The 20,148-nt window shown below is 45.8% G+C and overlaps 1 protein-coding gene across 5 annotated transcripts in view; it reads right to left on the bottom strand.

The window, feature by feature from the left end:
• The window catches only part of VTI1A (vesicle transport through interaction with t-SNAREs 1A), a 352,044-nt gene that overhangs the window by 41,506 nt on the left and 290,390 nt on the right, over positions 1-20,148 (bottom strand). The gene's annotated exons all lie outside the window — the stretch shown is intronic.

The following is a 20,148-nucleotide window of genomic DNA, read 5'->3' as shown; positions in this document are numbered from 1 at the left end:
CCCAGGCGTGGAAAGCTTATTTCATTGCTTCGGTCTAGCCTGGGATATGTCAGCCCTACTGCATGTTAACACACTCCTGTGAACACAAAAGGGCACAGGAACCCCCTCAAACACGTACCCTTTAACTCCACAGGCCCTCAGGAGGTGGGGCGGGGGAGGGCACCTACATGCGCACACATGAAACCCGTTTTATTGTGGGACTGCTAATTGTGTTGTCCCAATAATTTATTGCCTCTTATAAATGGTTTCCAGGTAATAAGAGTTAATTGACTCAAGAGACTTTCATCCATTGCAATTATCTCCTAATATTGTACATTGGGCTCATGCACTTTCTATTCATCAGGTCAAATGTATCACCTGAATAGCTGCATTAAAAAAATGGAACTTGAAGTCATCATCCCAAACTTATTTCTAAATATGCTCACAAAAGGTTGTTCATCCTCTGATGATTTACTACCCTAAGCACAATCTGGCCTTGAGCTTGGAGACTGGTCAGAGCCACCAGAGTTGACCCACTTGACTCCCGTCTCATTTTCTATGAGAAGACCACGGTTCAGAAGGGTAAGCGGTGGTCCTGGGGAGCCCCTGGACCGTCAGTGGCAGAGGTGGGCCTGGGTCATAGATTCTCGCCATCTTTTTCTTGCATTCTCAAGTTTCAACTGAGACAGAACATAGTTATGAGAAGAACGTTTGACCAAACAGAGATACAGGGGAGCTTTTTCTAGCATTCATGTGTTTGCCTCAGCCCATTTCTGCTTCCCTCTCTCCAGCAAAATAGCTTCTGAGCTATATTCTCCTGTGCCCTCATCTCTAGACCTGAACATTCAGCCTCTTTTTGTGACACCTTCTCTAATATCCAACACATTAAAATGTTTCAGTTCCAGCTTCCATGGCCTTAGAGCCCAATGGCATGTGCATTATGTACCTATATCTGTTGCTACTCATTGCCTTGCCTCAGCCAAGTCACTCATTGTCTCTGAGACTAAGATATCTTCTCTCCCAAATGAGAGAGTTGGAGAGAAGATTTCTAAGATTTCCTATCAGCTCTAAGACCTCGGATTTACGCCAAAGGCCACTCATGGGTTTTCATGCCTCATCATGTTTGCATGGTTCTTCTTACTGCTCCCAGCGTCTTCACGTTCACTAGCTCTCTGCTGCCTGCCCCAGGTAAGATGTTCCATCCTGGCAGAGACACTATGCCTTAACCCATGGGCAGAAGAGCACTGAAAAGAATTTTGAGCCTGGGGAAAAATCTCAATTCAAGCTCTGAGGATCCCTCTTGGTCCTCTCTTCCAGCATGCAGGCCATGCTAGATGGGCAGTCATTCACTCTTATGGCTACAGAGTTGTCGTTGGTTTTTTCCCCCCAATAACCGTGTCTTGCCAGGCACCAGGGGCACTTCTTGTCACACTGAGATGGGCTGAGGCCTGGGCACCTTCCAAGCATACCCTCAGCCAGGTTGAGGTGTGTCTAAGCATCACTTGTTTTAAATGTTTATTTGTTTTGAAAGAGAGAGAGAGAGAGAGAGAGAGAGAGAGAGAGAGAATCCCAAGCAGCCTCCATGCTTGGCACAGAGCCCAATGCAGGGCTCGATCTAACAACCAAGAGATTATGACCTGAGCCGATATCAAGAGTTGGACACTTAACCAACTGGGCTACCCAGGCACCGCAGCATTTTTTTTTCTTCCATTGGTTAATGCTGTGGGTGGAGGGAGGGATGGGGCTAGCAAAGGATAGTTTGTGGGGTGGGCTTGCGCCTCTGGAATTTGTTACTGTAGGGGACTCTAGGGTTCTGGCCTCTATGATCTGAAGTAGCAGGCACATAGTTCACTTTTAGCTTGATCCACGGTGGAAAAGGGAGAAGAATGTGATGGGAGCGAGCACCCATCCTTTGTGTGGCAACTGGATACCAGGTGCCATGGACTTTTCCGTACAGGGGAATGCTTTTCTTTAACGCATTCAGTAACACTGGAAAGTTGGTATCATTATCCCATTTTAGAGATGAGAAAACTAAGGCTTGGAGAGGTTACGTGACTCATCTAAGGTCACATGGGTGGCCAAGGATCAGCTCCTTGCCTTTTGACAGAAAGGTCAGTCCTTCTTCTATTATGCCTTCCTTCTGCCCCAAAGGCCTGGAGATGGCAGGGAGGTAAGCGACAAGTAGAAGTTACGGTGATTAAATCACTACCTAATTGGTTATTTTTACATCCAATTAATAGGCTTACTTTATGAGCTACAGAGTTACACTCTATGGCTTGCAGCCTAGAACTTCTGACAGATAAAGTGGCTCTCCTGCTGTGAAAGTTGACTCTGCCCATCCTGCTCTGATTGGTCAAGGGGCTTTCAAGGTGGACTGGGTTGAGGCGTGTCTTAGTGGATGACCACATCATTCCACAGTTCTTCTTCCTTTAAACACAGTTGTATAATTGGATACCCATATGCAAAACAAACAAACAAAAAAGAGAGAACTGGATCCTTATCTCACACCATATATAAACATTAATTCAAAGATGGATCAAAGACCTAGATGCAAGAGCCAAAACCATAAAGCTCTTGGAAGAAAACACAGGGGTAAATCTTTGTGACCTTGGATTTAGCAATAGATTCCTGGATATGATATTAAAAGCAAAAGAAAAAAAAAAAGACTATACTGCATCAAAATGAAAAACTTTTGTGCTTCAAGGGACACCATAAAAAGATAACTCGCAGAATGGGAGAGAATATTTGTAAATCATATAGCTGGTAAGCAACTTGTATCTAGACCTTACAACTCACCAATAAAAAGACAATTAACACAGCCACAAAATGAGAAAAGGGTCTGGGTAGACATTTCTGTACAGAAAATATGCAAATAGCCAATAAGCGCATGACAAGACCATTAGTCATGAGGGGAATGCAAATCCAAACCACAACGAGGTACTACCTCAGACTCATGAGTACGGCTATAATCGAAAAGATAACACCAAGTATTGGTGAGGATATGGAGAGATCACACCTTCACACACCGTTGTGGGAATACAAAATGGCACGGCTGCTTTGGAAAACAGTTTGGCAGGTCCTCAAAAAGTTAAAACAGGAATTACCCTTTGACTCAGCATTCTGCTGCAAGGTTTATGCCCAAGAGAAATGAAAACATATGTCCGCACAAGAACTTGTACATGAATGTTCGCAGCAGCATTAGTCACAATAGCCCAAATGCGGAAAAATCCCGAATGCCCGTCGACTGATGACCCAAATGCTATCAAGGATAAACAGAATGTGACATGTGATGCGGCCGTAAAAAGAATGACGTACTGACACCCGGTACAGCATGGGTGAGCCTTGAAAACACACCGAATGAACGAAGCCAGTCACAAAATATCATATATTATATGACTCCATTTCTATGAAATGTCCAGAATGGTCCATAGAGAAAGTAGGTTAGTGGTTGCTTCGGGCTGGGGAATGGTGAGATTAGGGAGTGACGGCTAAAAGTTACGGGGCTTCTTTACGAGGTGATAAAATTGTGGGGATGGTTGCACATATCTGTAATGCACAAAAACCATTGAATTATGCACTTTAAATGGGCGAATGGTAGCATATGCGAATCATAGCTGAAAAAAAAAAAAAAAACCCTTGAAACAACCCAAAACATGACTGTGCCTTAAATACTGCAATTGGGGGGCAGCTCCTTTGCCGTGTAGCAGCCAAATCCTACCCTCCATCCCTTTCCCTGCTCCAAGGGGCTGCCCCAATGGGGTAGGTATGCCACTCATTTCAGGGGTGTCTTCTCCATGTATCCTTTGAGGATGGAGACAAGGAGCTACATGCTACTTGTTCGGCCCTATGCTGAGTGCTGTGCAGAGATGACCTCATTTAAGGGGCGCCTGGGTGGCGCAGTCGGTTGAGCGTCCGACTTCAGCCAGGTCACGATCTCACGGTCCGTGAGTTCGAGTCCCGCGTCGGGCTCTGGGCTGATGGCTCAGAGCCTGGAGCCTCTTTCCGATTCTGTGTCTCCCTCTCTCTCTGCCCCTCCCCCGTTCATGCTCTGTCTCTCTCTGTCCCAAAAATAAATAAACGTTGAAAAAAAAAAATTTAAATCTTACAACTGCTCTCCAAATACGTATAGTTCCCATCTCCATTTAGACATGGGGAAATCGAAGGAGTTTAGGTAACCTGTTCAAGGTCACATAGCTAGGAAGTGGCAGCTCCTGGGTTTGAACCTGAGTGCGTGTGACTTCAGAATTGGGCACACGGGGGCCTTGGTTACCTATGCAAATGTGACATCGCCTGGCAAGGGGGCAGCGTGCGTTCACGGAAGCCTCCCCTTCCCCTTGGGGCTTGGGGAACCCCGAAGGCCTCTCCATTCTAACCGGCCCAAAGTGTTCCCTGGCAGAGCCAGAAACTTCTTTAGAGAGAGGCTAGAAACGTCTTTAGAGAGAAGCCCCATCCATCCCGTTTATTGCTAAAACAAGTTATTTAAAAATGGAGGGGGGTTCGCTTTCCCCAGCAGTTGCAGCTGACAGTTTGAACCCATCTTTACACGTATTTGTTTCTGAAAACCAGTTTGTTTGTGGTTAGGAAAAACACACTCATTGAATTTTAAGGAGTTATTTCTCTAAACATGTGGCAGAAGTAGGATGTTACGAGATTTCACGATGGAATTAATTTTCTTTTCCAGAAACATTTGGAGTTAATTACTCCTGTTCATGAGACCGCGTCTTTTAGCCAAATTTTTGTTTTCGTGTCAAACCAGAAGACTCGCTATACAATATACAAGTTAACACTTGGATGCAGGGTGCCCATCTCTGCCGTGAACTCGCAGTGTGATCGTAGGCCAGTCACTTGCCTCTCCGGGCACCAGCGTGCTGCCGGAGTCCAATAACTGTGGAATGTACTCGTCAACCACGTAATATGAGTGGTTTGGATCAGATCAGAGGTTGCCAACTGGCAGCCCGTGGCCAGAGCCCACCTGCCACATGTGCTGGTTTGGCCGGCTCAGTTTTTAATTACAAAAAAAAAAAAAAAAAAGGGGGTTTTTTTTTTTTTTCTTGCCAACATTTACAAACGGGGAGGTTTGTAATCTAAAATTCAGGCATTCTGGAAAACCCAGAAGGTCTGGCCTCAGTAGGCCCACATCACATTTCCCCCCTCCGGCAGTGGAATGGATTCGAAGGCGAAGGTGGATTCGAAGGTGCCATTTCAGCGAGGCACCTACTCTCCCGTTTTCCTCCTCACCTTTGTCCCACCTTGCTACCTGCCTGGTTCCTAGGGGCGTCTGGGTATGCCCCCCTCTGAACTGAATCTTTTCTCAGGTTCCTGCCTGCTTTTCCAGGCTATGCTCTACGCTCTGTAGTGTTCCAACAGGAAGGTAAAAAGGAGATGAGACACCAGGACCTTGCTATCTACTTCTCCAAATACTACGCAGAACAATGGGATGCACGGATGGGCGCCCATGGCACAAGGCGAGAAAAGCCCCAGTGAGCACCACTTTGGGCCTCACCTTGACACCACACCTACAGCAGAACCTTCGGAGACACCTGGAGGCCTTTAGCTCTGACCACAGGACCTCCAGCTCATGGATGGGAGTGCCTCCAGGTGTAAACGAGGAGGCTGCTGTTGGCTTCTCGCTAATGACGGGAAGACGGGGGAAATTCCATGGTTTCAGCTCACGTTCCAAATGGACTTGGATTGCAAGTCAACTCATTTCCTTCCTTAGAGAACTGAAGACAGATCCTGCGAGCAAAACGACAAACCCTCGCCCGACACCATGAGAAGAAGCACACGTCTTTCCATGCACACGAAGTCTTTGCTTCTTCGTTGCGGTGACTTCATAATGAGGCCCCTGAGATGGTCGCACCCTGCACGGGGCACAGGCAAGGCCCTGTGTTCTGTATTCTAAAGTCAGCAGGGCTGCGGGGGGTGATCTGGGTTTTCATCTGGCTTGTGGATATAATTAATTGCCAGTTTCAGCTCTCCCGACTTCACACAGAAATTATTTGGAGTGTGCATGTTATTTCTTTTTTCTAGCCCTCCCAGCTTTTCTTCTAAGAAATGAGTAATTGTCAGTCCTACAAGGCCAGAATTACTTCCTAATGTGATTTTTAAAAACTTCTTATTTCGAAATAATTCCAAACTTAACAGGAAAGTTGCAAGAATAATCAAATGAGCTCCTATACGCTTCACTGAGATTTCCTGATTGTTATTATGCGGCCCCATAAGCTTTACCATTTTGTCTCTCTCTGCACATATGCATATTTCATTGGGGACCACTGGAGAGTCAGCTGCGGACGTCATGCCCCTTTACATTACCAGAACGCATTTACCCAAATCAGGAAATTTAACAATGATATAATGCTAACATCGAATCGACAGCCTGCATTCTAATTCTGCCACCTGTCCCAATAATGTCCTTTATGGCCCCCCTGCCACCCTTGTCCCTGCACCAGGACTCAGTCTAGGGTGGTGCGCTGCATTTAGATGTCTAGTTCTCACGTCCCTTTGATCTCCTTGAATCTGAAATCCTAAATGTGGTTTTAAAGATGTTTTCTCTATGGCACCAGAGAATCAGAACACATAGAGGTGGGCGGTGGAAACATGCAAGAAAAGAAAAAAAAACTCCCCAAATGTAACGGCAAACCGGTCAGTGGGGGAAGACTGAACGCTCTCTTAGGCTTTAGCAGTTGCCCAGGAATTGTGTTACATGCTTAAAGTCGACAGGGCACTTGCCAAGTTAAGAGTCTTCCATTTTGGTCGTATGCTTTCTTCCAGAGACAACTGCCACGTCCCGCACTAATCGCCCTGAAGTCTCTCCCGATAAAGCACTCTGTGGAGCCTAATTACATTTCCAGGGTGACAGAGCAGCTACCCCCCCAGCCCTGTGTCTCACAAAGCATCTAAATCATGCCATTATACCACAACAATGGATTCTCACACTCGTCATGCAATTTGTTTTAATTATGTAAATCACTTCATCCTCTTTTCAAATATCTGCGGGGAGCTGTAAGCCACCGCAGGTCAAAATAGGATGTGGAACATGAGGGCTAGGGACAGAGAGAAGCCGAGGGACTCCTGGCATAGTCCTGGTGGTCACCCATCATACGATGCTGGGCCACCGAAATCCCAGAAAAGGTATCGAGATGTGAGGGGGAAGCGATGTGGAGTCCCCCTTCGGGGACAACGGTACCTCGCAGCACGTGGTGATGCATTTTATCTGTGATCTGGGGGACAGCAGGACCCCAACAGATGCCATGTCTTCATTCCACCACACACTCTGCAGCTGCCCCATCCACTGCTGCTGAGCTCGATCCAGTGACAAGAGAACCGGGCGTCACCCAAACGCTGGAAAAGTCACCCTCTCCAAGGTGCCTAGTGATAAGACTGGTCCCTGGGTGCCCAGGACATCCTGGGTTTTACACCATCTAAACATGTCTTGTATGGACGTACTGTTTAAAATAAGTAGGTTAAATGTCCCCATGATTTTCAAACAATTTTTTAAATTCCTATGTTTTGATTGTAACTAAGAAAAGCAGGAGAATACGGAGCAAAAGGAAGAGAGGGAGGAAGGGAGGGAGGAAGGAAGGCAGGCAGGCAGGCTGGCTCCCTCAGTTGAATACCTTGAAACAAACGCATTTAACCTTAAACGGTATTTGCTCCCATTGTTCCAGCACATTCTACACTGTCGTTACTAGTTTATGCCTCCTTGCTCTCAGGACTAGGACAAATATATTTTGTATAACACACCAGAATGGTTTCTCCACTGTGCTTTGAATCTGACAGCTTGCACTGCACATTCAGCACTGAATAGGCACTTACTTCCTTTTAGGCACTGAGTCTGCAGGTAGGGTTTGTTGTCCCCACATAAAGGCAGGATAGCCAAATGGTTAAGAGTATGGGTTCTGTGGTCAGACCATCCGGATTCAGATCCCCAAATGCCCTCTTACTAGTTGTATGACTTTGGGCCTTGGGTTTACCATCTGTAACAGGACAGGAGTACTTACCCCAAAGGGTGTGAGAACTAAAATAACACATATAAAAAAGCTGAGCACAGTACCTGGCGTATTGTAACATTCAGTGAATATTAGCTACTACTCCTATGATTATTATGACAACATGGTTTGGAAAGTCAGTTTTGAGCCACAGATTAAGAAGCTGACAGATTTCCCTTTTAAAGGATAAAACTTCATACTGGAAAATAGTAGCTTTCAAGCTCTGTTTTGAAGGCTATGTAATACATATGGAGCAAGATTTAAAGAACTTATAACACCTGAATGCGATATTGTTGTTTCTTTTTCACTAAACCACAAGTGGTGGGAATCTTGTCCTGTTTCCTTTTTCTCTTCATGGCTTCAAGAAAAGAAAATCCTTGGTTCCATCTCGTTTAATTTAACTGCCACTAATCCAGTCTCACGGCATCTTTTTTTTTTTTTTTAATGTTTATTTATATTTGAGGGAGACAGAGACAGAGTGCAAACGGGGGAGGGGCAGAGGGACAGAGAAACGCAGACTCGGAAGGAGGCTCCAGGCTCTGAGCTGTCAGCACAGAGCCCGACGTGGGGCTCGAACTCAGGAACCTTGGGATCATGACCTGAGCTGGAGTTGGATGCTTAACCGACTGAGCCACCCAGGTGCCCCCCAGTCTCACAGCATCTTAAAACACTTACACCTACTTAGAATATCTATGTTATCTTAAGTTTCTTTTTCCCAAAGGAAAAGGTTAATGAAGAGGCATACGGGACATATTTTCCAGGACCCTTTATTGAAAGCCATCACTCTCCTTCCTCGTTAGAACAGGAATCAAGTGAGAGGTTTGAGCACTTTTTGCTAATCTGAAGTTGGCATTTTTCTCCCCTCTTTGAAGGACGCCAACACTTTCTTCTTTCCAAAGGGAACCTGGGTGCTGGTTTTCCTGCTGCTATTATTTGAATGCAACGGTTTCCTCTTTGGGTGAGGCTGCCTGGAACAACCAGCAGGTAAGAATCAGATACCAATCGCTTACAGAGACAACCTCTTTCTAACCACCAGGTCTAAACGTCTATTTGAACCTAAGTTTATGAACCAGCTTTTACTGGAATTTAGTGAGGTTGATAAACAGAGATGTCAAGTCATTCTGTAATAATAATGTTTATCTTCGAGAGCACTAGTTTTTCATTATTTATGTAGAGTGCACACACTTGATGCATGGCCTACAGTCATTTGTTAACTTCAATTTTTGTTGCTTTCTACAAAACAACTTTATCGCCTAAGGTTTCCTTTCATGCTTAACCTGCGCGGTCGTGTGCCAGCTTTCTGTAACGTGTTCTACGACATCTGTGTGGTCTGACCCTGGCTCCCAGTTTTCTGCTCGCACACCTCCTACTCACTTCCTTCTCTTGCCTCTACAGACACACTGGCCTAATGCTCCTCGATCTCTGCATACCACCTCCCACCACAGGGCTCTTGCATAAGCTGTTTTGTATGACAGGAGCATCTAGGTTAAGGCCTTTACATCTCAGCTCAAGCACTGCTTCCTCAGGAAACCTGCCGGGGACTCCCTGTTCAGGTGAAGTCTCTAGAAGAGAGGTTCTCCACATGTGGTCTCTGGACCAGTGTCATCAGTTCCAGCTGGGGTCTTGTGAGACATGCAAATTCTCGAGGCACCTGGTGGGGGGGCGGGGCTCAGTCTGTTAAGTGCCGGTTTTGGCTCAGGTTATTACCTCGTGGTTCGTGAGTTCGAACCCCATATTGGGCTCTGTGCTGGCGGTGTGGAGCCTGCTAGGGATCCGCTCTCCGCCCCTCCCGCTCGCTCTCTGCCTCTGTCTCTATCTCTCTCGAAAATAAACATGAAAAAAAAAGGCATATTCTCAGGCTCACCTCAGACCTACTGAATCAGAAACTCCGGGGTTACGGAGCCACACAGCCATCTGTGGTTTTACAAGTCCTTCAGGCGATACCGCGTGGGAGCCATGGCAAATCCATTCTCACACGCGTGTGATTATTCGGTTAACGTCTGTTCCCCCACCGCGCAGAGGGCACGGACTGTGTCTTTTTTGCTCCCCACTGTTTCCCCAGCACCAGGCCGTGCTCTGTGCATAGCAGGTGCTCAGTAAGTATTTTTCTACCAAGAGAGCATAAGCAGATGTAACCGCTGAAAGGACAAATATTGTAGTGGGCGATACGTGTTGAAGACACAAACAGGTAATTTTAGAAAGAAGAAACAGAAGGGCAAGTATTTTCACATGTTCAGTGTCATCCAGGAAGCGAAGAGACTGGTCAAGCAATGTGATGCCGCTTCCCCCACCCCCGCCTACCAAGTTAGGGAAGGTGAAAGGGAGTTAGAATACCAGCCAGGACATGGGAATAAGTGTTGTGGCACGAATGTACATCTGTGCAGCTTTTCTGGACTGCAGTTTGGCATCATTCTGAAAGTTGAAAATGGCCCAGCAACACTGGGTCAATAACTCTATGGAAGCAGAACCTAGGTACACAGGTATACGGATGGATGAGAGTATACACTGTAACACTGTCAGGATAATTTTGGAATAATGCAAATGTTCCTCAAGTAGGCATTTGTATATGCAAATTGTGGTGCATGCAAAACTCCAAATGCTATGCAACTGATACAAATGATGATGTTGAGGGGCGTCCGGGTGGTTCAGTCAGTTAAGCATCTGACTTTGGCTCAGGTCATGATCTCACGGTTCGTGAGTTCGAGCCCCGTGTCGGGCTCTGTGCTGATGGCTCGGAGCCTGGAGCCTGTTTCCAATTCTGTGTCTCCCTCTCTCTCCGCCCCTCCCCCATTCATGCTCTGTCTCTCTCTGTCCCAAAAATAAAAATAAACGTTGAAAAAAAAAATTTAAAAAAAAATAAGTGATCTTTATTTTCTTCACAGTGTCCTATAGTTTTCAAATGTTTTAAATACATTACTGCATATGATAAAAAAACTTAAAAGAGAACATTTTATTTTTTAAATTGTTTTACTACTTAATTTATTTTTTTGTTTTATATTGATGATTATTTTTCAGAGAGTGTGAGCAGTAGAGGGAGAGAGAATCTTTTAAAAATTTTTTTTTAACGTTTTTATTTATTTTTGAGACAGAGAGAGACAGAGCGTGAGCAGGGGAGGGGCAGAGAGAGAGGGAGACACAGAATCCAAAACTGGCTTCAGGCTCTGAACCGTCAGCACAGAGCCAGACGCGGGGCTCGTGACCTGGCTGAAGTCGGACGCTTAACCGACTGAGCCACCCAGGCGCCCCGAGGGAGAGAGAATCTTAAGCAGGCTCCATGTCCAGCACAGAGCCTGACGTGGGGCTCGATCTCAACACCCTGAGATCGTGACCAGAGCTGAAATCAAGAGCCGGACGCTTCACTGATTGAACCACCGAGGTGCCCCAAAATAGAACAGAATAAACACCGACTTCAGCGTAAGCAAGATAGAACCAGGGAGGTAAAGCAAGATAGAACTAGGTTGTTTTTTTTAAAAAACAACCAGCTAAAGGTAATTCTCAAACTATGACTCTTCTGCCTCATTCACTGTTCTGGATTAACCACGCCACAAGACCTCTCTGTTCCTACAGACAATCATGAGTTGCCTACAGCTGGCTACAACGATGGACACGTCAAATACTAGAGGCACTGATTGGGATTAAATAGCTGGTGACCAACAAGCACGCATGCACGCTGAGTCCAAGAATTTCTGGCACGGAAGAGGAACAATCCCTAACCTTAACTAAGAATTCCGGAGGGTGCCGTATCCACGAGGAATGAGCACTGGTCCCTCGCGCCGCACGTTGGCATCAGTCTGCGGGGAATGTCTGAATGTCCAGCAGTGGTGGAGACAATGTTATTGTCGCCTTTTGCGACCCTTCCTTCCGTCTTTCCCTTTTTCTCTCCCTCAAGTCGTACACATTCTTGGCATGCTGGTTCTCAGAACGGGTGCTATGGCATGAATCGAATGAATTAACAGCGAGATGGTTGTAAGAGCCACTGCACGAAGGTGTCTGCTTGGCACCCAGCTCATTACGTGGTCTTGGTATCATGTGACAGTAGGTGGCCAAAAAGTGAGGCTGGCGGTCAAAGGCAGAAACTCAATCCTCTTGTAGCATATTTTCATAAAACGACACGTGAGAGCTGTATTGAGATGAGGTTTGGGCATAAAATAGATTCTAAACAAAGAGAACTTGATACAATGCTCCAAAGTCCCACAATCAGTGATGCAGTGTCCTAACTGCCATCCAGAACATTAAATTCACTTCTCCAAAGCTACAGGGACAAGCTTGCAGGAAAAGTGGCAAGAAGTCAAGAGAACCCATCACCTCACTGCAGGTGGAGTGTGTAAAATTGTGCTTGGACATGAGACTTGTAGCAAAGGCCACTGGTACAAAGTCAACCAGGAGGCCACCTGCTCAGCCATTCATTCTCTACTAACCAAAGGGGCACCGCTAATGGGTTTCTGAGCCCTGTCCCTATGCCAAGTGGCAGGCAGTGTCTGGGTACAGAGTTTTCAGTGCCCGAGGGCAGGGGCGTTGGCTAATGAAAAACGTCCTCTGGATGTGGCTCTCAATTCTTTTTTTTAAAACTAGCCTTCCCCTGGATCTTTTGGTTGTGATGAGCTGGACCAGTGATATTTAAATGTCTTGATCCATTACCTGTGTGTGAGGAGTGGTCCTGAAATTTCAAGGGCACTGCTGTCCAGGCCTGGCATTTCCATCAATTCTGGGGGCGGCCGGCAGTGAAAAGAAGCCCCGTTTTCAACTACAAACGTTCATTTTCAGCCAGTGATGGCCTCATACTCATCAACTCTTTTCCAAGTAGATATTAATGAGAAATTCGTATACTGAGAGCTAATGATTGCATATCCTTTGCATAATTACAATGACCTGAAGCGCTTTCAAAATGCCAAATTTAGCTGACTACAATCAGTCCTGTTCAAGTTATAAATCCTAATTCAAATCTCCTGCCCCAATACACTTGCAAAACCTAACTATATTTAAAGATGGATTTAGAGAGCTCAAAAAGCACTCAGTGCCTAATACAGGGCCAAAGTCACTTCGAATTCACTTTTAGAAGCCTTCACTATGGCTCCCATTCCAATTTATGGGAACCTCTCTTTGTTTGTCGTCCTGTTTCTGGATTGTTACCTCCTTTCCATTTCAGAAAATTAAAAAAAAGAAAAGCTCTCCGTCTAGTTTTGTCTAACTTCACCCCTGATTTCACTTTCTTGTTCTTTTTTTTTTTTTCTCCCCTTTCTTATTCTTTTTTTTTTTTTTTTTTGCCTCTACCATTTATACCTTGCAGCCATGGAGGTGCGTGGGGTACAATGGCTGCAGCGTGACCGGCTCTAGCATGGCGTGTGAGCGAAGCCGCAGACAATGTACCTGCAACCCTTAAACAGACGAATGACACCTACGGCATCCATCACACCCATGGCTGGCCACCGCCTAGCTAAAATCACATAGCCACCCAACACCAAAACTTTCTGATCCGTGTTATTTACCAGAAACTTTAGATAACATCTAGCAAGTTAAACTACAATGTACCTCGTGCAACAACCATCAAAGAAGGACCATTTAACTTTTGCGGGGAGGACAACAGGAGAAAACCTAATACTGTATAGGGCCGCAGTAAATCAATACATTATAAAAAAATTCTTTATTGAGATCACAGAGTAGATACCCAGAAAATGAAGACAGTTTCTTATTGCACGAATGAAATTGTTACATGTATATATACACACACATATAAAGAGATATATACATATATCCATCTAACAGATTTAATTCATATAAATGGAGAGAGAGAGAGAGAGAGAAGGAGGAGGAGGGGGGAGGGAATGGGGGAAGGCATGGAGAGGCCATCAATGGTAATAAATACAGCAACAGAATCAACAATTTCAAGACTCAATTGTGTAGGATCGAACTTATTTTTCTAGCTTATAGGATTAAAACTGGATTTCAACCTAGAGGTAACACATTGCATTGACATTAAGAATAATGTCAGGCTGTGTAAATATTTTTTTAAAAGAATACGTGGCATTATTAGCTAGAGTAAGACATAACTGTTATGTTTAAGGAAAGAAAGCCTTTATTTGTTCCCTATACAATCATAACTCAATCAACCAAACAAGGCTTCCCCCGTCCCCCCCAACCTCAAGTCTCCATTATAATGGCAGTTTTGTGTAAGCTCCTTGTTTGTACAAAAGCCTGACGATATAGTCTTGAGGGGTAATCCTAAAGCTGTTAGACCGAAATTAAAACAAATCTTACCGGTAGATCTGGGTTTTAAAGACAGCTCTGTTTAAGAGGGCCATGCTGATTATAGCAGAAGATAAGCCCCACACAATCTAAGAGTGATCACTTGAGCAAACACGGGCATGGTATTGTGATTTTCTAGTTTTTCGCCCTGCAGAAGAGCAAAGATCTCACAAGTACTTTCTCTAAAAAAAAAAAAAAAAAAACAAAAAAAAAACAAAAAAGCAGATTCCTCAAGACTTGCAGTCATGGCATGCATTAGCCTGAGTAAGTTGACTTTATCTTTTTCTTTGACTTCAAAAAAGAAAAAAAAAAATGACAAATTAATGCTCACGTGTACAATTGGGCCATGTATCACTAAAATAGAGCCGGGCTGACAAGGAAGGGCATTCTCTATGTCTGCATTCTTAAATCAAATGGGAACTTCATCACTGTTATGGATCAGCAAACCTCTGGATCGTTTCCAACTTTTTAGTTTTTCTTAAAATAAAATCTCCTAACTGTCCCCGCTCCAACTCGCACATACCAGTAATCAACACGCCATTGATACCCTGCGTTGTGATGGTCTTACCACCACCTGTTCAAAGTTTAGAGGGAACTCTTTAAAAACTGTAAAGCATCTATTTCTACCTCCCTAGGTTCTACTTCTTCACACAGCCTTCTGCGTAGTTTTCTTTGTTGGTCTCTTCACAATCCCTCTTCTTTATTTCTGCCTCTTTTCAACCCAGCCTTAGAAGGCTCCTGTATTCCCCGTGCTACTTTTCACACGCCATCTCTCAGAAGAACATTTTTGTTTGTTTTGCGTGAGTACAGCATCCACGTTCCATTGCCAAGCACTTCGAGAGTATCGGGGGTAGGGCAGACCCTGGAGATGCACCCCGAGCCTTCTGACCTGGGCGGCCCTGGTGTTGGGACAGTGAGGACACATGGGGCCATTAGCGGCGATCGGAGTGCGGGGGTGGGGGTGGACGGGGACAGGTGGGGGCTTCCGTGGGAGTACAGCAGTGGGCAGTTCCTTTGAATCTGCTTCTTGGACCAATAAAACAAAATTCCTTCATACTTTGTGTAGGTGTTATGGTTGACTGGGAGGATTCCCTGAATTCAAATGGCTCTTTGCAAGCTTGAGCCTGGAGAAAAGAAGCCTTTTTGAGAAGTGTTTTGCAGTTGAACTGGGCCCGTTGTCTGTTTCCGACAGAAATACTTTCTAACCCAGCGTCACTAAATGTTGGTTCAGCAGGGCATGTGAACGAACTTAATACACTAGGGAAAATAAGAAATGGATTTTATTAAGTTTATTAGCAGCTAAAAACACGATACTTCAACAGTGGGAGGAAAGCGATCCACCCACACAATTTGAGAGGAATGAACATTTGGCTCTAACTACCGCTAATATGTGAAACCTAAAACCTAGTTTTCCGTCTAAAGACCTTTGGGGTCCATTTTTACACTACCTTGATCAAACCAGGAATTAAAGTTCAAGCTAGCTCCTCCAGTCCTGGAGGGTACTGGTGTTTCTCCAGTCACACCTCTTCACGTCAGCGTTTCCTCAGGCTTATCTTTCCCTCCACCTTAGCTTAGCTTGGCTCCCAACCAAGGATGCATTTCTACCAATCAGATGCCATGGCTCCCCTCTTGTGCCAGGAGGCCGAGGGAAGCAGAGCGGGCACCGGCAGAAGGCATGGCCGCAGTCACCGCGGGAGGCTTGCGGGGTCACCGATCTCGGAGGCCACTTGGCAAAACAGAGTCTCGGCTGAAACGAAAAGCTAAGGAAGGAGGCCTATGCGCTGCTCACGTTTTAAAGAAGAATGACACACGTGGAGAGTAATAACAGCTACCAAAAACATTCCTGGGAGACTGGTCTTGGGTTGGGCTCAGCACCTCCGTCTTCCGTCTCCACTTCATCCTCACAAACCCTCTCGGAAGGATGTCCCATGACCACCCTTCTTTCACAGGTGAGGAAACAGCTTCAGTGAGCGAAGTGACCTGCCCAAGGCCAGACGGTGGTGAATGGTGTGGCCAAGGTGTGCCCCGAGCCCTTGCTCTTGCCACTGTGCGCCCAGCATCATGACGGCAGCCTGCACCTGCTCTTGTGTCTTTGGCTCTTGGACCCCCTGCACTGGAATCATCTTGATGCCTGTGTCCAAAATTCAGATTCCTGGACCTTGCCCCACAGGTTTTGATTTAGCGGGTCTGGAAGGGGGTCCAGGAATCGGTCTTTTAAACGTGCACCCCAGGTGATTCTGAAGCAGAGAAATGTTTGCGGATTACTGAACTGGAGATATAATGTAGATGCGGGTGATGGAGGAGGCTGCCAGCCGATGGAAAACAGGGGCATCCTTACGGATGCCCGGAAGAAAATGCAAGCTGGGGTTTCGAGGCAGTCCGCAGTAATACAAGACTCTAAAACACTGGACCACCCTACCTTCTCCACGAGTCTTCCTGTTGTGCTGAGCCCCCGGGAGCTCCTTGTTCTCCAGATTTATTCAGCACCACCGTGCGGGTCCCCTACTTTGTATTGTGTAGCTTTCCTTTACTTTATAGGTGGTTGTTGCATAAATGCTATTTGCACCTAACTGTGGGCATAGGAAGTGTGACATTTCTTAACATACAACGATGCTCAGGGCAATACTATTTATAATGGTGAAAAACTAAACAAACAAAATGTCCAGCAAGAGAAGATTAAACTGTGCAGACATTTTAAACAATGGTTTGAAGCACATTCAATGGTATGGAAAATGTTCAAGTGGAAAAAGCAAAAAATAATCCAATTAAATAATTTTGTAAAAGCCCAAAATAAAAGCAAAAGATTGGAGGAAAATATATCTAAATATCAGAGTGGGTATCTTTCAGTGGTCAGACTGCAGCTGATTTTCATTTTCTTTTTATATTATTCTGTATGTGACTCACTTTCATCAAGAAACATTATTTTCATATTGAAAATGCCGCTAGAAAATAACAGCAGCAAAGAAAGAGAGAAAGTGGAAGCGAAAGAGACACTGCTTTTCCTGAAGGAACTTAAAATGTATTGCGGGAAAGGAGCAAGTTATGTATGCAGTAGTGACCCCTACCCCGTGCCCCCACCGGACCTTGACCTTCCCCTGCCAGCATCGGTCGTGTAATGATTCTGCCTTATGGAAGTTGTGCCTGCCTGACGGCCCCTCTGTGAGATGGTGAGGGCGGCGGCCGTGTCCTCCTCGGTCACTCCTGTACCCACAGTTCCGGCAGAGCCCCCCCCCCACATGGCTGCCTCCCCATACGTATTTTTTTTTTTTGCGTAACGAATGGATGACTGCGTCTCACCTCCCCAGTTAGGCTAACGGTGCCTGGAGGGCAGGGCTCACGTCATATATACTATTTCTGAATTTGCCCCAAACACCAGTGTTGGGCATATAGTAGGTGCTTAATAAAGACTTGTTTGTCTGATGGGGACTGCACCGAAAGGAAGCATGCCCGCTGAGAGGAGCCAGCCTCCTGAATGCCTCTCCCAGAGTTCAGGCGCCACTCCAGGGTGAGTGGAAGCCAGCCTGCCTAACTAAGTGCCGCGTGGAACTGAATAGCCGATTTTGTTTGCTGGGAGAAGCCCAGCGAACGAGGGCGCCCCGGATCTTTATCTGCAAAAGCAGTCATGCCTTAACACACTGCTCCACCCTACCCCTTTTGGAAAAAGATTGATAAGCATAATGATGATGTTTTAATGAGCTTAATTGCACATTCCTTATGTTCTTGCAGAATTGCCAACCAGCTACTTCAACATCCAGCAGTTTACTTGTAATAACTTTCCCTCTTTCTCTATGCCAGGGAGCATAATTATTCCTGCGGTAATCCTGTAGTTCGGCTCGCTTGCTCTCGATCTCTCTCTCTCTCTGCCCGCCCCCCCATCCCCTCCCCTCCCTCTCACTTTTTCTTGCTGCTTTTTCCCTTTCTGGGAATTACTCTAAATGGGTATCTTTGAAAGGAGGGTGGCAGGCTGCTTTTGGTACAGTACTTACCAAGAACCCTTTCATCAAAGAGGCCCTTGTGAGCATGCTCTGGACGCGAGCCAATCAGATCATCTCCCTGTCTGTTTCTGCAGCCGACCTGACCCTGGTATGCAAGTCAAGCCCGGTCTGCAGACAGGCTGACTGCAGTCCTAGGCCAACCTGTCTTAGCTGACTGCAAAAATGCTGAAGGGAAAATTACCTGTTTGGCTCCAGACGGAATTAACATTTTTTTAATATATACACACAAGGATGTTTATTATTTTTTGTTTAAAAGCGTTTGTCTATCTAATATATTCATTAATGTTATCTGGTCAGTACTTGAAACATTTTGAAATATGTGCAAATGCAATAAGGCTACAAGGCCTGGAGGCAAAATAAGATGAATTTTCCAATTAAATGACAGAAAAACTGTTTGGGGATTAACGGATGGCAGTTCCGTAATCTGTTTATGGGCGCTGCTCTGTGCAGGGACACTCCGTCCACCTGCAGACCCCGGTGGGCTACAAGGGCCTGGATGCCAGGCCCTCCGACCCCCACGCTCTCCTTCTTCACACCGCACTCTGCCGCGAACCAAGTTAGGAAGGCAGCCAGCGGGGCCCCGGCCTTGGCGGACGCTGGCCCCTTCCCGAGCAGCGTGGGGCTCCGCTCACCTGCCCGGAGTCCCTTTCCCAAACAGACACCTTCCTGTCATGGTTGCTAAAGATACAGTGCAGGATTTGAAGCAAACGTATCTTCTGTGCAAAGTCCCAGAAACCCTGGCCTCCCAGATCATCTTACGAACACATTTTGACATTTCTAGACAATTCCAGAAAAAAGGTCACAACTGAGAACTATATTTTATAGTTCAGGAAAAAAGTACTAACACATGTCTTCCTTCCTGGACTCATTCTAGAGTGCTGCCTTCTTCTTCTTCTGAGAACCCAGGTTTGTAGGGGGCACACCTGCACCCTGAGCCCAGCGGCCAACGCTCGGAGACAGATAAGGGAGAACTTCTGCCCTCAAGGAGAGGGGCTGGCCATCTCTCCCCCTGGTATCTGCGGGGTTAGTTTGGATGCTTAAGGGATAATTACAATTTTATGGCACTAACGTGATAGCAGCGGCACGATATACAGGTGACAGAATTATGATGCCACGTGATTTTTCTTTGTGCTTTTCAGAACTTTCCAAAATTTCAACAGCGAACTTTTACTTTTGTAGAGACTTCTTGGGAGCACTGAACAGGCACATTCCTGAATTACATGGAGTCGACTCAGGGACAATAGGCCAGGCAACAGCCAGTAGTGGTAGAAGGGGGTCTAAGTCAGAAGGGGGGAAGTTTAATGAGCAGGGCAGCTCGAGAGTCACAGCTGGCTGGGCTAAGTTCCTGGAGTGTTAAATCAAGTAATAACAAAAATATGACTGTGTTTTACATATGAGATTTCATAACTTCCTGAGAAGTAAACAGTCCCTTCCCCCTTGGTTGTTCCCGCCTAAGGAATGTCTACGTTCTTGCCTTTGGCTCAAATTTTCCCAAAGTTTTCTTTGTCTACACAGAAGTGCAATGCCCCAAACAGAAGGCCGGCCCTGTTTTCTCTGTTGGTCCAGCTTGCACATTCATATAATAACAGGGGCTTCATCGAGTGGCAGGAAGATGTTTGTGTGCTCCATTGTTCCCTGGCTCCTAGATTCCCACCTGTGCTATGGACAGAATTCTTGTTACGGCTGCAGTCCTGGGAAGGACACATGGAAATTTTCTGATGGTTTGATTCATTTTGACCTAAGGGGTTTCTTCCTGGAAGGGCTTTCTCCCTCTTTTACAATCCCCAGGAAGTCATGGATATAGGCTCAAATTGAAGCCTTCCCATCCGTAAGAGAAAGAAATACCAAATTATTTTCATATAGATATATTCACAGAGAAAATTCCCACTCGTTCCTGGCTACTTCAAGTGTGGGTAGGTAGAACATAAATCTGGGGGGGGGGG

The sequence above is a fragment of the Herpailurus yagouaroundi genome, unplaced genomic scaffold (assembly GCF_014898765.1).
Source record: "Herpailurus yagouaroundi ecotype Mexico unplaced genomic scaffold, PumYag 163, whole genome shotgun sequence".
Taxonomy (NCBI): Eukaryota; Metazoa; Chordata; class Mammalia; order Carnivora; family Felidae; genus Herpailurus; species Herpailurus yagouaroundi.
The sequence above is the reverse complement of the archived record's forward strand: the minus strand, read 5'-3'. Positions and strand labels throughout refer to the sequence as shown.